Here is a 20,063-nt window from a genome sequence, read left to right as displayed (position 1 = left end):
ATCAAAAGTTTTTTCTATATTACAACATTCTTTTAAAAATCCAAACACATGACCTAAAAGAATGATTCTTCATCTTTACAAAGATACCAAAAACATGAAATTTGGTCAATATTTAGAGCAGCAATGGCCGAATAAAAAGAGGTGTTTTGGTTCGCACCAAGCTCATTCACTATGCAAAAACCCTCTTGTCATGAATATCACTTGGATAAAAGAAGCTACTTTTTCAGGGCTTGCGGACTGACTGTATATACATGAGTCTTTAAATGGCAATTTTCTCTCAAAGAGTTTGTTGGAAATCAAGAACAATGTATAAAATGATACACATACTTTGTTCTCAAGACCTCAACAATTATGGTTATTGCAAGAACAAGATATTACTGTTTATAATGACCTATGTGACCTTTGTTTTTCGACTTCCATATGCATACATGTACTTGAGTAAAGTTTAAAGTGAAATACTTAAAAATGTATGTTATCGTGAGAAAAAGATACTTTAAGGTATACCGTGACCTCTGTGAACTTTGACCTCCAGACCCCAAAATCTAGTAAGATCATTGCCTTTCAAATAAAGGTACATTATCAACTAAAATTCACAGTTGATCTCGAATACAGTATTTCAATTATCTCGAAAATTGGATATTTGAATGTATATATGTACATAATGACCTTTGCGACCTTGGACTTTTTTTTCGACTTGTTTTGAGGTGTTTTTTCACATAAAATTGGTTGATTTACATTGATATATTTTGTCAAGAAACAGGACTTGCATTAGATTTTTATATAAAAAAATCATGCTTTTGACCAATTTTGCATCTTGCATGCCTTAATACAAAATGAAAAAAAATTTTTTTTGACCCACATATCCAGGCATACAAAATTTGTTCTCAAAAGATGAGCAAGACTTCATAGTTGGTGATGTCGTTGCAAATCCATTTGCAATTTTGACTTATTTACCCTAAAACACCCCTCCCCCATCCCCTTTACCCCTCCCCCCCCCCCGACTAGTTCTACGACAAGTATATCCAGGGTAAAAAACCAGAGATAAAACTCATAAGGGAAAAACTCTGGAAAACCTTTGGATCCACTTTTGCAGAATAGTCAGCACAATATTAACACAAATACAAACTTCATCAAGATAAATTTATACTATAGTATCAGCAAAGAAATAATAGCTTGGACCTGCCCCTTGGAGCTACACAAAAGTCATTACATTAGATGTACCCTCCCCCCCCCCCCCATTAACTAAGGCTTACACATATTATAGACATTCATTGGAGTAATATTCCACATAGCTGAATATGTAACATCAAACATCATCTACACTCTATATCAGAAAAGCGTGATCTGAAAATGCCCAATTAAAATAGGGCTAACACCAGACACCGACAATGACTAGTGTCATGAGCACATCCCTGTAAACTTTCTCCATCATGAATACGAGGAACAATAGTAACACAAGATGGAGGATGTATATGGAAGAGTTTGGTGCCAAATCCGTTCTTATGTTGATCATACTTCAGGCAAAGACCAGTTACATCAGACATCCCTTGTCAATGAAGACTTGAAGATTGGTGGCATATCCATGCCTCTGGTAGACAATCTCTCTGATTTATGCATGGAAGATGGTGAACACCAGATGGGGGTTGAAGACTCCAGTTTTACTCTGAGTGACATGACTGCAGGTGTAAAGTGAAAGAACAAAATATCGTTCTAACAATATTCCTTACAAAAAAAAACAATCGCACTGTGACCCACGTACATGGGTATACATAAAAGTTTGCATTTGAATAAACGAACTACCAGTATATGCTTTTCCTTTCCTTTTTTTGTAATCATTATATTTACAGTCTTTTATACATGTAGCCTTGATATGTGTGGGAAATCTCTTTTCAGACATGTCATTTGTTCTGTTTCCACATCAGTTCGGAAGTAAATATGGTTTCTGTTATCCGTAATGGGAGTGGATAGCAATGATGCGATTTGGCTCTGTTCCACAGGTGACCCTTCCCCTTCTTCACTGTACACAAATAAATTTTTGGTGCTTTGTCTCTTGCTACAAATGTGTCATGATTTCCGTGTTAAATGCAATAAATAATAGATATAAAAAATATCTCTGTATATCTTGTGTGATATCATATTTCAGCATCGCATTTGAATTATCAGCAAAATTGGACCAAAACCCTGTATGCTATAAAAACTGAATCGTTACAAACATTCCACTTCAAGTAAAATGGAAATAAGTTTGAAATGGTTACTTTTCAGGAAAGATGTATTTCCTCCCTAAATCCACAAACGGGACCACGGCTTTATGATAACATAAAAATGATAACCTAAAATTCGCTTTATGGTTAATATATTCACACATTTTTATAGAATTGTTGCCCAAAGAGTTGCGATTAATGCATGGTAATCAAGTCTAATGGCAATACAGCACGTAACACCAATTGTCACCAGATCAAATAAAGGCCCGTCTTCACAAACACTTTTCTGACTGCCCTGCCAAAGGCAGGTTGAAAATAAAAACAAGTGGAATGCCTCTGGCCGTCTCACCTGCATCACGCGATTCAATATAGCAGCAGTGCTGATTTTGAAAACTACTATAACTCGCACAAGATGTTCAATGATACTTGGTTACTCTTATTTCCACGTTTTATGAACTAGACCAATACACTTATAGAGATATGATGGCAATTCAACAAATACTCCCAACGTGGCCAAAGTTCTTTGACCTTACATGACCTTTGACCTTGATCATGTGACCTGAAACTCGCACAGGATGTTCAGTGATACTTGATTACTATTATGTCCAAGTTTTATGAACTAGACCAACACACTTTCAAATTTATGGCTGTAATTCAACAAATACCCCAATTTGGCCAAAGTTCATTGACCCTAAATGACCTTTGACCTTGATCATGTGACCTGAAACTTGCACAGGATGTTCAGTAATACTTGATTACTCTTATGTCCAAGTTTCATGAATCAGATCCGTATACTTTCAGAGTTAGGATGGTAATTAAACAAATACCCCAACACGGCCAAAGTTCATTGACCTTAAATGACCATTGACCATGGTCATGTGACCTGAAACTCGCACAGGATATTCAGTGGTACTTAATTAACCTAATGTCCAAGTTTCATGAACTAGATCCATAAATTTTCAAAGTTATGATGGTAATTCAACAAATACCCCCAATTCGGCCAAAGTTCATTGACCCTAAATGACCTTTGACCTTGGTCATGTGATGTGAAACTCAAGCAGGATGTTCAGTGATACTTGATTAACCTTATGTATAAGTTTCATGAACTAGGTCCATATATTTTCTAAGTTATGATGACATTTCAAAAACTTAACCTTAGGTTAAGATTTTGATGTTGATTCCCCCAACATGGTCTAAGTTCATTGACCCTAAATGACCTTTGATCTTGGTCATGTGACATGAAACTCAGGCAGGATGTTCAGTAATACTTAATTAACCTTATGGCCAAGTTTCATGAACTAGGTCCATATACTCTCTAAGTTATGCTGTCATTTCAAAAACTTAACCTCAGGTTAAGATTTGGTGTTGACGCCGCCGCCGTCGCCGTCGGAAAAGCGGCGCCTATAGTCTCACTCTGCTATGCAGGTGAGACAAAAACCCCTTCCTGTTAAATATGCTCCTAGTGAGGTAATGGGAGGAAGAAGCCAGGCAGGATTTAGCCAAATTTTAGCCTGCTATATATAACAAGGGTTGAAGGGGGGGGGGGGGTGGAATTGCAACTCCGCCCCGTCAGAGCTGTGAAAGACCTTCCGTTCAAACGCTATCGGGGTGCAGTCTGTCAGAAAAGCTCAACATTGCGCAACGATTAGTCTTATTTTAGACATGGGCCTTTATGTGCATGATCATATGAGTGGCGAAATCGGGTCGTTTACAAAATATGTTTCTGGTTATGTTTTTTTTTGCAGTAAAGTAAATAGTAAGTTTCCATTTGAAAGATATAAAAATCTTTGAATTAATCTTCTTTTGCTGTGATTAATACTTGGTCAAAGAATGCTATGATACAAGTGCTTCTGTACCCTCATAAATAAAAGCTGTAGGCTAGTCAAACGGAGGTACCTGATCAATCATGCCTGTAAGTTATCTGCATTTGTGCATGTGATTTTGGACTATTATTGGAAGAATGATGGCTGTAAAACAGACTGCCACTCCCAGGCACACAGCTGCAAGGATTTCAGGGAAGGTCTGGTAAGACGGAGCATCGAGGCTCCCACCTGTGGTTTTGCACCCCTCTTCATCCCCTTTTTGGCAGGGCATGGTCTATTAAGATGGGGCTTGAAGGGAATCCAACATTGGACATAAAATTTTGTGTTGGAAAAGAAGAAAATAAGAAAAACAGAATTGTGAAAGTTTGAAAGAAATCGGACAAGCAACAAGAAAGTTAAGGCTGCTTTGAACTTGAAATCCCTAAGACAGTGAAAATTTCAAATTGGCAACTGGGTGGTTTGTACCTATTCCTCTGGGGCAGTAAGCAAAATATAACCCAGGCAGCATGTTGCTTTATGTCCTCATGAAAGCAAACTATAGTTTGAAGAAAAAGTTTTGAAAAAATTTCATCTTAGCCATTTTATAAATTGGAGTAAGTGAAAGAGTAGTCCTTGCCTTACATCACTATGACATCACAAATGCAGCCAATGTGAAGTCTCCATGGGTAAGTGATTCCAGATTTTTACAACTTTTAAAAATTCATAACTTTCTTATAAATTGTTTGTCCGATATTGTTCGAACTTTCCCTTATCAACTTGTCTGATCTTTTTTTTCCTCTTTAAGATGCATGTTCTTGACTTACGTTCCACCATGTGCTTACACAGCCTTCACAGTCTCCTTAGTCTCTGTTGAAAAGTCGATAGGTCCTTTGTGTTTGGCAAGATGACAAGGATAGCATTCTCTCCCTTGTAATAATGGCTGCAGCAAAAAAAAATGACATAAAATCAAGAGTATAAAGTGAAATGATCAATAATAGAGATTAATTTACTAACTAACCACAACAGTAAGAATGCTTCTTAGACACCCTGCCATCAGAATTTAATTATATATCTAGAGAACTAATGTTGCACAGCAATAAAAACACCTAAAAAAAGTTCTTAATATTGCAGATCCAAGCCTTGTACAAGTGTACTTAACTAGTAGAAATAATCCCTTGTCATAAGGTTACACCGAAATATCTGTGCAACATAGTGGCAGAGTGACAGAGCATGTTTACAAGGGAGAATAATGACGATTATTCACACTAACACAATTGGAGAAAACAAGATATAGAATCTACAGCAACCCAACAGGAAGGAGGAGGCAGCAGTCTGATGATGGGTAGATCAGCCTCCTGGGCTCCGTTGCATAAAAGTTACTATTATGGTAACTTTTCCATCAAATGGCAACTACATGTACCATAGTAATGCTGATCAACAGCCAATAAAAAGTTACCAAAATGGTAATTTTATGCAACAGGGGCCCTGGAAGTAGGTCACTGTCAGAAACATTACTGTGGCAGTTGACAAGTGATCCACAGCGCTTTACATACATCACATGCCGGTAACCGTAGTAAGACTAAGGTATTTTCTAGACCGGAAAGACTGGGGGGGGGGGGGAATCTTTAGGTCCCCTCCAAAATGACATGGAGCTCATCCGGCATCTCGCAAAGAAATTTAACACAATTTTTAATTTCAGCCCAGTTGACACTGTAGTGAATTATATTAATGACATAAATTGAGGAAACCGAATTGAAATTAATGAAGAAATGACAGAGAAGAAGCATTTATTTGTGATTATGAATAAATTTCACATAAATTAGCATAAATAACTTTCCCCTAAAAATTCTGTGTAGATGTTTGGTGAACCTCACGAAGCTCTACCAGATGGAAGAAAAAAATCAAAATCAGTCAACAAATGAAGGAGAAGCAGCATTTTATGTAAATTTTGAAAAATATGCATAAATTAGCATAAGTTTTCTTGTCAAAATTTCAAAATTCTGTGTAGAAGTTTGGTAAACCTCATGCACCTCTACCAGATGGAAGAAAAAAAATCAAAATTGGTCAACAAATAAAAAAGAAGCATTTTATGTGAATTTTGAAAAATGCACATAAATTAGCACATTGAATGAGTTTCAAAATTCGGTGTAGCTGTTTTGAATCCCCCAACTAGTGCTATCATATAAAGCAAACAGAATTAAAATCGGACTTGAAATTACGACGAAGAAGCATTTTGAAATTGCCATGGCATAAGCTCATCTGGCCTTTTGGGCCAGATGAGCTAAAAATGGGTTCAAGGATAATATGTACATGTAGCCTATTAGCAAGTGTGTATGCAAGTCACGTGTTCATGCTTGTAATTCTATGCAATCTCCCAGCTGTGCAGTTTTTGTGCTGCACTGTGCATATTGGGTGCATCATTTCACCCATAGCACATAAAAACTGAGACGCTATCTGAAATATGTGTTCTTTCAAAGAAAAGGCTATGGCAAGGATTTTGATTCGCTTACTTAGACGCACATACTAGATGAGCCTGTGATGTCATAAAAGAAAGCAGACTGATGTGATCTTTTCATCCGCGCAATCCTAAAAAAAAATTGAGAGACTTGAACAACCTTTCCACTACAAATTTTTACTGCCGGCCCGTTTATAAAATAAAAAATGCACATTTATAAATTTGTAATATTCGTGACAATGCAGGCATCTCTGATATTGCAGACAAATCATACACTTATTGCACCGTTAAAATGCCCTAATAATAATTACCATTAATACTGCACAACTTACCACTGGTTCTGGTGTCTTGTTTCTGGGCATTATCTTGATGTCTGACCCGAGTTTGGTGAGTTTATCCTCCATCATTACAAAGACTTCTTTGTAATCTAACTCCACATTCATTGCTTCCTGTTAGTCCACTTCTGCCAGATGAACCCTTTACGGTTTTGCTCTCATGGATAGAAATCTCAGTCTCTGCTTGCTGCAGATAGAAACGTAAATAGAAAATAAATTTAAGATAACAATTTTGTACTCAGTTATAAATTTGGAAAATGGAATCATCTCAAAGTGATTATGAAATCATGTTAAAAATGCAGGTAAGATCTGCATTGGTGTTTGATTGGTGTTTGCTGTTTAGCAAGAATTATCAAAATGATAATAGCCAGAAAGCGTTCGTCATTACTTCGACAAATTTGCCAAGTTTGATTTTTCACTTTCATGTGTTCAGGGACATAATAAGGAACAACTTTCAACTTGGTGTGAAAATTCTAATGGTCATCTTGACCATTTGAGGAGTCAAAATTGAGTCAATTTGTAAAGTGAGTTCTTATTGGAAAAACATATAAACATTAACAGTTACTTTTACTAGGAGTGGGCTATACATGGGTCAAAAATACTATTTTTGTAATTTCAATATGACAACAGTTTTTTTTATATTCCTTGTAATGTATCTCAACATGAAATGACAATATTTTTTGTCTCGGGTCCGAGAAAAAAGTGTGCCGGGCCAAAATCCAAAATTGCCGCCAAAATCCCCAAAATCACAGTTATGGCCACAAATTTTTTATTTGGTGGTCAATTTCTCTGGTTTTGGTGTCTATTCATATGTTTTGGGGGCAGGCAATTTGTTTTTCCTATAATTAGTACTTTTAAACCATTATTTGTAGAGTTAAAAGGTAATTATACCTAAATTTTCCCATTTTTGTAGCCTTTTTCAGCCAAAAAGTAGGTTTTATCATCCTGGGGTTCTGGGATATTCGATGGTACGAGGTAAACAATAGCAAGCAACTTCATATAGCTATATTGCTTTTATTCCTCCACTTTGGGTTTTACGGATATTTGTGAAATATATCTTATTAAATAAAAAATGTCAATTATCCATTGGGGCTATACAGTATACAATGTACTGTGCATACATACTGCACTGCATAAATGCATTGGCCACTATGACAGATAACAAGGCTTGTATAAACTATAGTGTCATAGAAATGAGCTCTCAGGTTTAGAATTAGATGCCTCAGAAATTGAAGATATGTTTTGTCTCAGAAATTGAGGACATGTTTTGTCAAATATGCTAATTCAGGGGGCGGAGAGAGGTAATTTACACTAGCTATTCTGGGCCCCGTTGCATAAAAATTTACCATTATGTTAACTTAACTTAATGGTAACTTGCATGCAATCCTTGATTCTGATTGGCTGTTGATCAGCGTTACCATGATACTAGTAGTTACCTGACCCCATAAACATAGGCCATTAGGCCAGTTAGACACCAGAACCAGGTAAAAAAAGCCTACAAATGAAGAAGATATGGCTAAAAATGGGACGTACGTATATGATATATACATGTATGTGATATTTAAGTGCAATTTACGTTGCTGGTTTCATCACGTACATCAGCTGACAAGGAATCAAATTCACAATCTAATTCTAAACATTTGAAGCTCATTTCTATGACACTATAGTTTATATACAGGCCTTGTCATATGCCATGGTGGTCAATGCATGGATATATGCAGTGTAGTATGTATAGTGCATTGTACACCGTATAGCCCCTATGGATAAATGACATTTTGACATTTGATAAGATATATTTCACAAATATCCGTAAAACCCAAAGTGGAGGAATAAAAGCAATATAGTTATATGAAGCTGCTTGCTATTGTTGACCTTGTATCATCTAATATCCCAGAACCCCAGGATGATAAAACCCACTTTTTGGCTGAAAAAGGCTACAAAAATGGGAAAATTTAGGTATAATAACCTTTTAACTCTACAAATAGTGGTTTAAAAGTACTAATTATAGGAAAAACAAATTGCCTGACCCCCAAAACATATGAATAGACACCAAAACCAGAGAAATTGACCACCAAATAAAAAAGTTGTGGCCAAAACGGTGATTTTGGGGGGTTTGGGCGGCCATTTTGGATTTTGGCCCGGCACACTTTTTTCTCGGACCCGAGACAAAAAATATTGTCATTTCATGTTGAGATAAGGTAAAAGGAACACAAAAAAACTGTTCCCACAGTAAAACCAAAAATCACCCATTTATAGCCCACTCCTACTTTTACTCTGATGTTTCAATGATTATTCTTTCTGGCAACATCCAAGCAACTTGGAAGAAACAATGTAAGAGAATAAGAGAAATGGGACTTGAAATGATTCCTTGTCCACAAATGGAGGAGAGGTGGAATTAATTAATTACCATTCTCTGATGCTAATATTTCTTCACAAACATCCTGAAGTCATTCTCTGCAACATCCTCGCTGTTTCATCACCACTTTTGATCCCTGGAAGATAGTAATAATAATAGGAATTTATATAGCGCCATCTATCTAGAAATATTCTATTCCGAGGCGCGTTGTTATTATTATTACCTCGGCTTTAGCTCGAGCTGCCTTTCAGCGCTCATGCATTCAAGGAATTAATCCTGCCGGGTACCCATTCACCTCAACTGGGTTGAGTGCAGCACAATGTGAATTAATTTCTTGCTGAAGGAAATTACGCCATAACTGGGATTCGAACCCATGACCCTCTGTTTCAAAGTCAGAAGACTAATCCACTGGGCCACAACGCTCTACGCTCCATAGCAACAAGAATATCATTGCTTTTTTGTGTAAAATATAGAAATTTAACAAGTGGATTACATTGAAGAAGAAAGAATCACACAAAAGATGACATTCATACTATAAAAATATAGCTTAGATTCCCACAGGCAAGGCAAACTAGAAGTTACCTTGACCACAAAGGTCATCTATTCCAGCATGCAGTACCAATGGGAGATCAAACTTAAAACAAATTTAGAAAATTAATCTTGCATATCTTTACCCCAACATGAATATTTTTGCCAACTTTCATGAGCATTGGCTAAAAACTGGGGAAGTAGTGTGATCCACAATAAGTTTTTTCTAATTTTTTTTTATACATAGTTACAATGGCAACACATTTTCTGACAAATGCAAAAAAAAGTGTCTTGCACACCTGTAGCTCAAGACCTATGTGCGTGCCAAATATCATGAGCATAGGTCATAAATTGATGACACAGTTCAACCCACATGATGTTTACACATTGTTGTAATATAGCTGTTACCATGGCAATGCAGTTTCCCATACATGGAGGAAAAAAATGTCTTGCCCATCTTGTGAGCCAAATTTCATGAGAATTGGTCGAAAACTGATGAGGTAGTTCACACTGCAAGATTTTTACCTAATTTTTTGCATAATCACCATGGCAACAAGATTTCCCACAAATACAAAAAAAATGTGTCTTGAACATCTTTTAACCAAGTCCAATCTGTGTTCCAGATTTCATGAAAATGGGGATAAAAACTGAGGAAGTAAATTGACCCGCAAGATGTGCGATGGACAGCCCGACCATAAGCCGATTCCTTCAAACTTTGATTGGCGGGTAATAAAAAAATATATAATATCTAATATATAATATCCAGAAATCACTACCTTCTTCCATGAGTACCCAGATTTGAGATGCTATTATTGAAATATTTAGCCCCCCAAAAAAATCAAGAAGACAAAAGACACATACTTATGTAAATAAATATTTATAGATCCATATTAAATTATTGAAGCTGTATACTACATATACCGTCTACTGACAAAAAGGAAGCAATTCTGATTAAAAAAAAAAAATCTTCAAAATTGACTTTTTCTTGATAAGAATATTTTATGAATGTGCTGCAAAGTGGTCAATGATCTGAAGTCACATATGGCCCAATTTCTGAAATATAGACATTTCAAGAGCAAGTAGCTCTATTTTTACACATTAAACATTGTCACATTTTTCTCATAATTTACTAAGAAACACATTCCACAGAGTTGCTTCCTTTTGTCAGTGGTATCAAGTGTGTATCATAAATGTTTGCACCTTGTGAATAGGATAAAATTACGCTTTATATGAAGTGAGTGCCATGATATGAGCACCATGATAGCCAGACTTTGAGTACGACTAAAAATGTACCATATCTTAACACGAGAATATTTGATTATCAAATGAAAAAAAAATGGTTTTGAGTTGATAACGCTAATAATCAAAAGTGTGTTGTTCATCACAATACTCCAGTGATCACAGTTACACTTAAAAAAAAGCTGTAAAATTAGATACTCTTAATATCCTGAAGCTTTTTCCCCATTTAAGCATTGGTACAGATCTCTTTAAGCAAATGACAAAATATATCTATCTATCTATCCGCTTGAGTGAGCACTACATACTTTAGAAAAGTTCGTGAAAAATGATTTGCGCAGGACTTGGAAATAGTTATATCGATAAAAGTATAAATTAGTCATTAACACATAAACTTTCGCTAGGAAGGTTGATTTGAAGATATCTTTTGGCTTTTAGCTTGTTTCCTTGCCCAAAACACTTCATAGAGCATCATTGCACACCCCCCCCCCCACCCTCCCCAGTCCCCACACTTGGGGGCCATCGTGATGATATCTGTTTTACACGGAGCTGTACAGGAAATGGCTTAGGCTTGATTTTAGGTTTTTAATCATTGTCAAGCTTGGGAAAAGTGTGGAGAAACAAGTATTAAATGAAATATGAAATGTGGTCCCACTTTAAAAACTTAGTGAAAGAATGCTGGAGATGTCTTAAATAAACTTGACAAAATATTAAATATATCTGTATTATTTCAGATTGCTAAAAATACAAAGGAAATGTACCACACGGTCAGTTTGTTTTCGCTTGTTTTCCTTGACACAGCATCAAAAATGAGTTTTCTGAGCAAACCGATTTCTGCGAGCTTTATACAAAAATGGACAGTGTTCACTGAAGCGTATCATTCTGTCAAAATTTGTACTTTAATTTGATAGATGAGACCCAAACCCAAGAATATAATGTGTGTATATTTTTCAATTCCCAGGACTTTTTCGAAGTGTAAACTTTTTATTGATACGCACTGTAGAATTCTTTCCTGTGATGCTTTGGTGGATCTGTATTAGGTCTAAGCATGTAATGCTCCTTATGCCTAAATACATAACATTGAGCACTTTTAGAAACAACTGTCGACATAGACGACGATCGAGATGACGTCATTTTTTGGCCTGCCATATGCCTCAGGTCCTCACACACGTCCACTATCAGAATCAAGAACCTCGCCACATCCATTTTGCGGTTCTCCTAAATCATAGTCGACGTGCACGTGAGTGACGTCATTTTAACCGTTCAAGCTCAGCATGAAGATCAGCCTTTCCGTTGGTAATCACGTTGTTTCACGTGGACGTAGGTACACGTACAAGTCGAGTGAAATCTAAAGTATTCGCATCTGTAGTGAACAAGGGCAGACAGCGACGTTGACTCGAACGATCAGACGACTGCTACGCCGTTCTTGTTCATTGCTCCTAAAACTCTCTATTATTCTCTTGAAGATAACAACACACTTGTCGAAACGTCGAGATTGGGTGGTCCTTTTCAAGACCCACACTTGCCCAAGAAAGATACATGGTGTACCGTGAAACCTACTACACTATACATAACATTAGTTGAATAATCCATCGCAAGCAGCCTTTCCTATAGCTGGATAAGTAAGACATGAAGACAGATAGAGTCACAGAGCTGGGACAAAGCCATGTATAATTAATCAACTTGGTAAAAACATGAGTTTAACTCGATTCCTACATTGATTGGTGCCCAAGCACATGTAGCTTCATAGAAAACAGATGTGATATTTTTACATCTGCAATTGTTGCTTACCTGGATTGGTTCCGATCGGTCTGGTTGCTAAACGTCCGAGCTTTGCAGGTGAGTTGAGCCGACGATCGGGGTCTGTTTCATAAAGACTTACAACTATCTCATCATTGCCATTTTTGTAACTACAGCTACCATGGAAATCTTTATTACGATTGGCTGTTGAGTCTTGTCATCACGGTCGTTGCCATAATGGCAATGATACTTGTTGATATTCTTTATGAAACGGGCCCCTGATCTGACGTCCGGAGCTGCCGCATTCTAGTCGTCGGGGCCATGGGTCAATGTGATTGGGGCTGGTAGCAAGGGCTCCACAGCGGTTCATATGAGTGGACATCAAGCTGAATTGAACAAAATGAATACATGAATTAATCACAAATTGGCTCAAATGGACTGTTTATATTGCATTTCCATTCTGCTTCCATTTTAGATGAGATAAAGTATGAAATTGTATCAATGATATAATTTGACTAGGCTGCCTCTGAGCTAAATATGAATTAATGGTGGCCTGACAATTTCTTTGCCAATCAGGACATAATTTTTAAAGAATAATGCTTATTGTAGCATAAATAATAATTAAACAATGTCTCCTGAATGCTCATATAACCGGCGATACAGACTGCTAATACAATATAGCCCCCACTCACCTCTGCGCATACATGCGAACATTATGTCTGGTGTGCATGCAATCCCCTCCCAAAAAAATATCCAATCCTGATGACGAGGTAGTCAGAGCCAGTGTCGGTCAATAAAATTTGCAGCAGCAACAAGCTACTTGCTGTCAGACCAAGCTTAGACATCTTGTGGAGACACTTGATTAGGCATTGTCTCCCCTATTTAAAGTGGAGGTTCACCCTGAAGAAAAGTTTGTTGTACAAATAGCAGAAAAACAATATAAAAACATTGGTGTAGGTTTGTGGAAAATCCATTAAAGCATTCTTGGTAGAGTGTCAGATACAAATTTTGACCAGCACAAGTATTGTGACATCACTTAAATCAATGCATAAAAAACGTGTATTGATTATGTTCTTTTGCCAATAGTTATCGATATTGGTAAGATATTTATAGCGATATATCAACAGAAAATTTTCTTACCAATAACAGCACTAATGGTTTTAGGAACAGGTATGAAATGATTTGTCTATCGATAATACTGAAGGGACAATATGGACCATTTTCAATTTTCGGAGAAAATGACATTTCATTGTCATATTACCATACGGTATGTAGGAAAACTACTCGCACATGATATCACAAATCAAATAATCAAAATTCTAATAACCTTTAAATCCTTAGATGGATTTTCCTCAAACCTTTGGCAATATTTTTAACTATAATTTCTGCTATTTTTACAATAAACTTTTTGTCAGGGTGAACTTCCCCTTTAATACTACTTTTCCATCTATTTTGTTCACCTTGTTCTGATTTGTTTTAAGTTGAGACGAGCTTGAAATTCTTGATTGTCTGTTAGTGATAGGCCGGGGGTGAGCTAAGCTGATCTAACAGAGTTGCTGCAGTAGACACGGTAGTTAGGGGTATTGTAGAGATCACGTTAAAATCTGGAGTGTAGACCTGAAATAAACAAAAATTAATTTAAGAATCAATAATAAAAATGCAGAAGTTATTTATTATGTATTGCATTCCCATTTGTGCCTCAATATGAAGACAGAATAAAGCATTAAATACAGTTCATTTTGAAATCTATGAAAAATTTCTGAATATTAATGTTTTCATTTAATTCATTTCCATTAAAACAAAAGTAAAACAATTTACATACAAAATTTATGTAATAAATCAGAAGGGCCCACATTGTATTAAGATTACTATTGAGACCTAGCCTAGGACTCCATGTCTGATATTTAAAAATATTTTGACATAGGCCTATACTTCTTCAGACATTTAGCCTTGAACCACCGGCCATATGTAAAATAGACAGACCAAAACAAAGATGGATTTCCATAGTTAGATGGTGAAATCGGTTCGTAGGGGTGAATTTCATTTATCTATGAACCTTCATGCGCCTAATGCGTATAGGCCTAAAGGGATAAAATTATTTCACTACAAATGGTAAAAATGAGACGTTTCTTACCAGACCGATCTCCTGTACTTGGCTGTACTACCTGTAGATCCCTCGACCGGTAGTTGTTCATTTTTCATCAAAAAAATGAAAAAATATTGTGAAAATCGATCATCGCATGCGATGTTTTGAAATCGGCCGTGAATAATACGTGTGAGGAATTTGATACTGGCCCAAAATCACCAATTTTGAGGATAACCGGAGGATGGACACGGAGTGAAATACGGGTGTAAAGTAAGATATTAAGTCATTCATATCCCTCTTTATATTTTTTTTCTTTCATTTTTACGATAACCATGATTGCCATCCCACCTTTTATGACTCGGAATATCCGATCTAGTTCACTGTCCCGATGTTCGGGTAGGTGGAGCGTAGTGTAGCGGTAGTGAAGTGGAGTGGAGCCTGCACGAACATCGCCTAGTCTGCAGGCACAGACCCTCATTGGAAATTTGATCAACAAGTGTGCCTCCACGCAAAGACTAGCACATACAAAACTTGCTGTTCGCGAGAGAGCCTTCTTCAGTACACAAGGCATGAGTAGGCTGCACATTCAGACCCTTAACTCGAGCGAAGGGTTTGCCCAGCAGACTAAACATCGCCTGAGGTACAGACTACAGAGACCGAAGCTTTTGCTTTAACTAAGGCAGGGCGTGATCACTCACACAACATGCGAGGTTAGTGAGAGAAAAAACGCCAGTAGTAATAATTAATGCCACAATTTTATTCATTGTAATAAGTAAGGGCTTACCTCTAAATAACCCTTGGATTAAGAAGGAAAACAACTTTAATACATAAGTCCATAGTTCGACCTGCTTTGGAGTATTGTTCACAGATTTGGCATCCATACTTGAAGAAGGATCAGGAGAAACTCGAGAGAGTTCAACGAAGAGCTACAAAAGCAGTTCCAAGTTTACAGGTCAAGAGCTACCCGGAAAGATTGGCCCAATTGAAGTTACCTTCATTATCTTACCGACGTCACAGAGCAGATCTTGTCCAAGTATTCCGAATAACTCAAGGAACTGACGATCTAGAGACTTCTAAATTCTTCAAATTCAATGAAGACTCCAAAACTAGAGCCGTAGAGGACATATATATAAGATTGAGAAACCCAGAGCAAATACTCGAAAAAGACAAAATTCTTTCTCACACCGAGTAGTATCAGAGTGGAATAACCTGCCAAATCAAGTTGTGAAGAGTACTTCCATAAACTCTTTCAAATCAAACTTAGAGAAATCTTGGAACCTCAAAAAGGAAAAGTTTAACCCTGACCAATCCTTTACTTGCCCATGTTCCCATTAATAACGTTACCTGCTGAAACCACACATCGCCATATAACCTGTACCAGTTTATCTTCCACTATAATGACTTCATGAAATCAAGAAATTGGAAGGAGGAGAGGGGCAAACAAGTTGTTTTAGGTAAAACTTTACGCCCACAACAAGGTATGTTACAACTAGGTATGTTACAATACAACTTACATTAGCCTAATACAAGACCATCCGCACCTTGAATCTGCCGCCCCTAGTATTAATTATTTAACTCAAAGGCCTTTGCACAGTTTAAACGTTGGTGTCGTGATACTTCAGTCAAGAATATCGTGCACAAATGAAGGCATGTGCTAATTCCATATCATTGTCTAATACGTAATAGATCGACGGGGTTGAAAAAAATCAACATTTTATTCTCTTAATTCTACTAAGTTCTCAATTTTTTAATTACCTTTTTTTATAATATGTCATTTTGTTGTTATTTTCTTGTATATTTGTGTTGTGTTTGACAAATCTCCAGTTTAACCATCTGCAAGAATCTTCAACCCTGAAGGAGGCAGATGCCAGATGTAACCCCCGGGAAGTAATATTGTTATAATTGTGTGCTACATGAAATGTTTAGCAGATGTACATGTAGGCCTATATCATTGTATTAAGAGAGGATTTATGTTATCTTTTATGTATTTGGTTCATTCTATAATTGGGGATTTATATTATTGTTCTATGCAATGATATCATTGTACGAATATAGTAGTAAAACATTCCCATATGAATGATATTTATAGGAAGGAAAAAGAAAACTTATATACGGTTACAGTTTTTCACTTATAATGACGATGGTCAGATGTCACTATTTGTTGGCAATTAAGGTTCCCCTCCCCACCCCCACCCCAAGGAGAGTACAGGAGAAGAGAAAGTGAAAAGAGGAAAAGGGGAATTAGGGGAGGGGGAAAGAAAAGGAAGGAGACAGGGAACGTAAAAAGAGAGAAAATGAGAGAGGAAATGGAAAGAGGAAAAAGGAATGCAACAGAGGAATATAAAAAGGCGAGAAGAGAAAAGGAGCGAGGAATAGGAAAAGACGAGGAAAAAGATAAAAAGGGAAAGGGAGCGAGGAAAAAAAGAAGGGGAAACGATAGAAAGAGGAATGAGAGCGAGAGAAAAGGAAGTGAAGGAGGGATAAAATGGGAAGGGAAAGAGAGAGGGGAGATAAAAGAAGGGAAAGTAGAGAAGAAAGAAAAGGATAAGAAATGAGAGGGGAAGATAAAAAGGAGGAAAGAAAAAAAAAGGAATGAAAACAAAGGAAGGAAGGAAGGAAGAGAGAGCGAGAGTGACGGCAAGAAAACTTGATTATCAACTCCAAACCCCTCAATAGGTGAACCTTATTTTCATTCAACAAAATAATAGTCCGGGATCAAGGACCTGTGGAAAATGAGTTCGTACAACCCACACCACAGAAAAGGTTTGATATATACCATAGGTAGTTAGTATGGACCTTCTAGATCACTGCTAGGTAGGTGGTAGTCTCAAATTGCGGTATCCCTTTTTTTTTTTTACTACCGTTGAATTTAAAGAGCAATGTAAAATAGCAAAAAAATAAAAAACCTCAATAACTTTTAAGGAGAAGGTGAGATGTAACTTGCCATATCTCCGCTTGTATATGTCATAATACGTCATTCATCTATCAAAATGTTGCTGGGTGACAGCACTAACGTTACAACATTCAAAAGTGAAATTGAGATATCGAACCTTCAAAATAGGAACACACTAATGCATGGCCAGTGTCTATTTCCATCTTTAGTAGATATGAAAGAATTAAGACGATAAATTGATTTTGTATTTAAATATGTGGCGCTCTATAAAACTATACTTGGATTAAATATGCGTTATTTATAATAACATGAAGATTTCTAAAAAATTTCAGATGTATTCTAACAAGCCTGCGGGCTACTATTTACAATCTTGTAGTGCCGTTAGTTTGGGATCCAACGCTCCTTAAATCAATTAGAATTACTTTTTACTGGCGATATAATCTGATCCAAACCAAATTCATTACCACTGGCGTAGGACCCCGCCCTCAAAAATTGAAATGATGGGGCCAGACATGGAGTATGGGGCTAAATGTCTAAGGAACTGTGCGCAATCGAAGCGATTGAGCCAAAAATTACGTTTTTAATACACCAATATGTTTTTTTTGACAGATTATGACATATTATCCAGAAAATATAATATTTCCTCCTTTACCTTTCCTTTTTATAACTTCATTTTTTTATCGTGAAATTTGTTTAGTGGTCAACGACCCCAAGCCCCCCCCCCCATTTTTACAGCAGTATTACTGAACATCATAAAATGTAAATATTTCCAAGTCGTTTACCCCCTCATAGTCTTTGTTTATATCAACCCCCCCCCCCCCCCCCAATACGTATGATGATCTCCGCCACCTAAATAACAACTATCAAAATGATACTGGATGATAGGCCCAGTGATACGATAAACATTTCGAAGTGAAAATCTCTATTTCGGGATAATTTTCAAACGAAGTTTACATTGCAAATTCTGATGATCAAGTTCAATTCTCAGATGAATGTTACTATACTCAGTATTCATATTCTTTTGAAATGACTAAAGTAACTGAAGGAATGTCGCAGGTTTTTTGTTGTATTATATATTAAACTTCAGTTCAATTCAATTTAACATCTATATTATTCCAATTGTCAAGTTTCATGCATAATATACACATCAATAATATCAGTAATATAGTAGAGAAAAAAAATGAATGTAAAATACAGTACAGTAAATTGTACATGGAAGAATGCGTAAAAACCCAGAAAGCAGATGCCTTTGTCGTAAATCGGGATACCTTTAAAACCATGAGTAAACAACAAGTAAAAAAGAAAGGGATACGAGAAGGGAAAGGAAGAGAAGAGAGGAGAAGAAAAGAGCATCTATATGCAAGCGAGCAAGTATAGAGTAAGAAAGGGCATGAACTTACGATGAAAATTACCTAGGAATAGATTTCACGCATATTTTAGTGAAGCAGCTTTTTATTTTTATTGATCTCTTGCAAATAATTGAGGAGATATTTGCTCAATCATTATCCTGGCATATTAAAGCCTATTTTTACAGGAACCTGTTAAAAGTTACCTCACCCTTTTTCGTATTTGACATGTATTTGGAATTGGAAATATCGTCTTTTGGCATCCCCATTGGAGCAAAATGGCATTTTTGCTGTATCGGAAACAGCGGAAGCAGCTTTTTCCTCAATGGGGGCTCCAAAATGGCAGATTTTCCCATAAAAAGGAAAAATACGAAAAAGGGGTGGGTAACTTCGGCAGACCCCTGAGGGAGTATACTTCGATTTTCTAGCACTTCTTTATATGCAGCTGATAGAAAAAGAGATACCCTTTTGTCTCCACGTAGGTTTAAGACGATTTAGATGGCTTGCTTTACAGGGGAAACAGCTTTTTGCCTTATTGGGGGCCCCAACATGGCAGATTTTCTCATAAAAAGGCAAAATACGAAAAAGGGGTGGGTAACTTGGGCAGGCCCTTGTGGGGGCAGGCCCCTGAGGGGGTAGGCTTCAACCAGCACTTCTCTGTATGCAGCCGATAGAGAAAGAGGTACTGTTTTGTCTCCAAGTAGTTATAAGACGATTTATAGCTTTCCTTACAGCGGAAACAGGTTTTTGCATCAATGGGGGCTAAAAAATGGCAGATTTTCCCATAAATATTCAATATTCGGAAAAAGCGGTAATTTCGGTAGCCCCTGAGGGGGTAGGCTCCAATTCCCTATAGCACTTCCTTATGTATAGCTGATGGGGATATACGTGCTTGTTTGTCTTCATGTAGTTTGAAGGCGATCTGTGTGGCTTGCTTTACAACAGAAATAGCTTTTTGCCTCAATGGGGGCTCCAAAATGGCAGATTTTCCCATAAAAAGGAAAAATACGAAAAAGGGGTGGGTAACTTCGGCAGACCCCTGAGGGAGTATACTTCGATTTTCTAGCACTTCTTTATATGCAGCT

At 36.9% G+C, this 20,063-nt stretch overlaps 1 long non-coding RNA gene across 1 annotated transcript; it reads right to left on the bottom strand.

The window, feature by feature from the left end:
• Positions 1 to 6,796: 6,796 nt before the first annotated feature.
• Positions 6,797 to 14,269, bottom strand: LOC135154120 (uncharacterized). Its single transcript, XR_010293539.1, has 3 exons — positions 14,114 to 14,269; positions 12,705 to 13,039; positions 6,797 to 6,980 (listed from the first exon to the last, which is right to left on the bottom strand). It is a non-coding gene; the product is annotated as an uncharacterized LOC135154120 (long non-coding RNA).
• Between the last annotated feature and the right edge of the window lie 5,794 nt (positions 14,270 to 20,063).

The sequence above is a fragment of the Lytechinus pictus genome, chromosome 5 (assembly GCF_037042905.1).
Source record: "Lytechinus pictus isolate F3 Inbred chromosome 5, Lp3.0, whole genome shotgun sequence".
In the NCBI taxonomy this organism is placed as follows: domain Eukaryota; kingdom Metazoa; phylum Echinodermata; class Echinoidea; order Temnopleuroida; family Toxopneustidae; genus Lytechinus; species Lytechinus pictus.
This window is presented reverse-complemented; position numbering and strand designations above follow the sequence as displayed.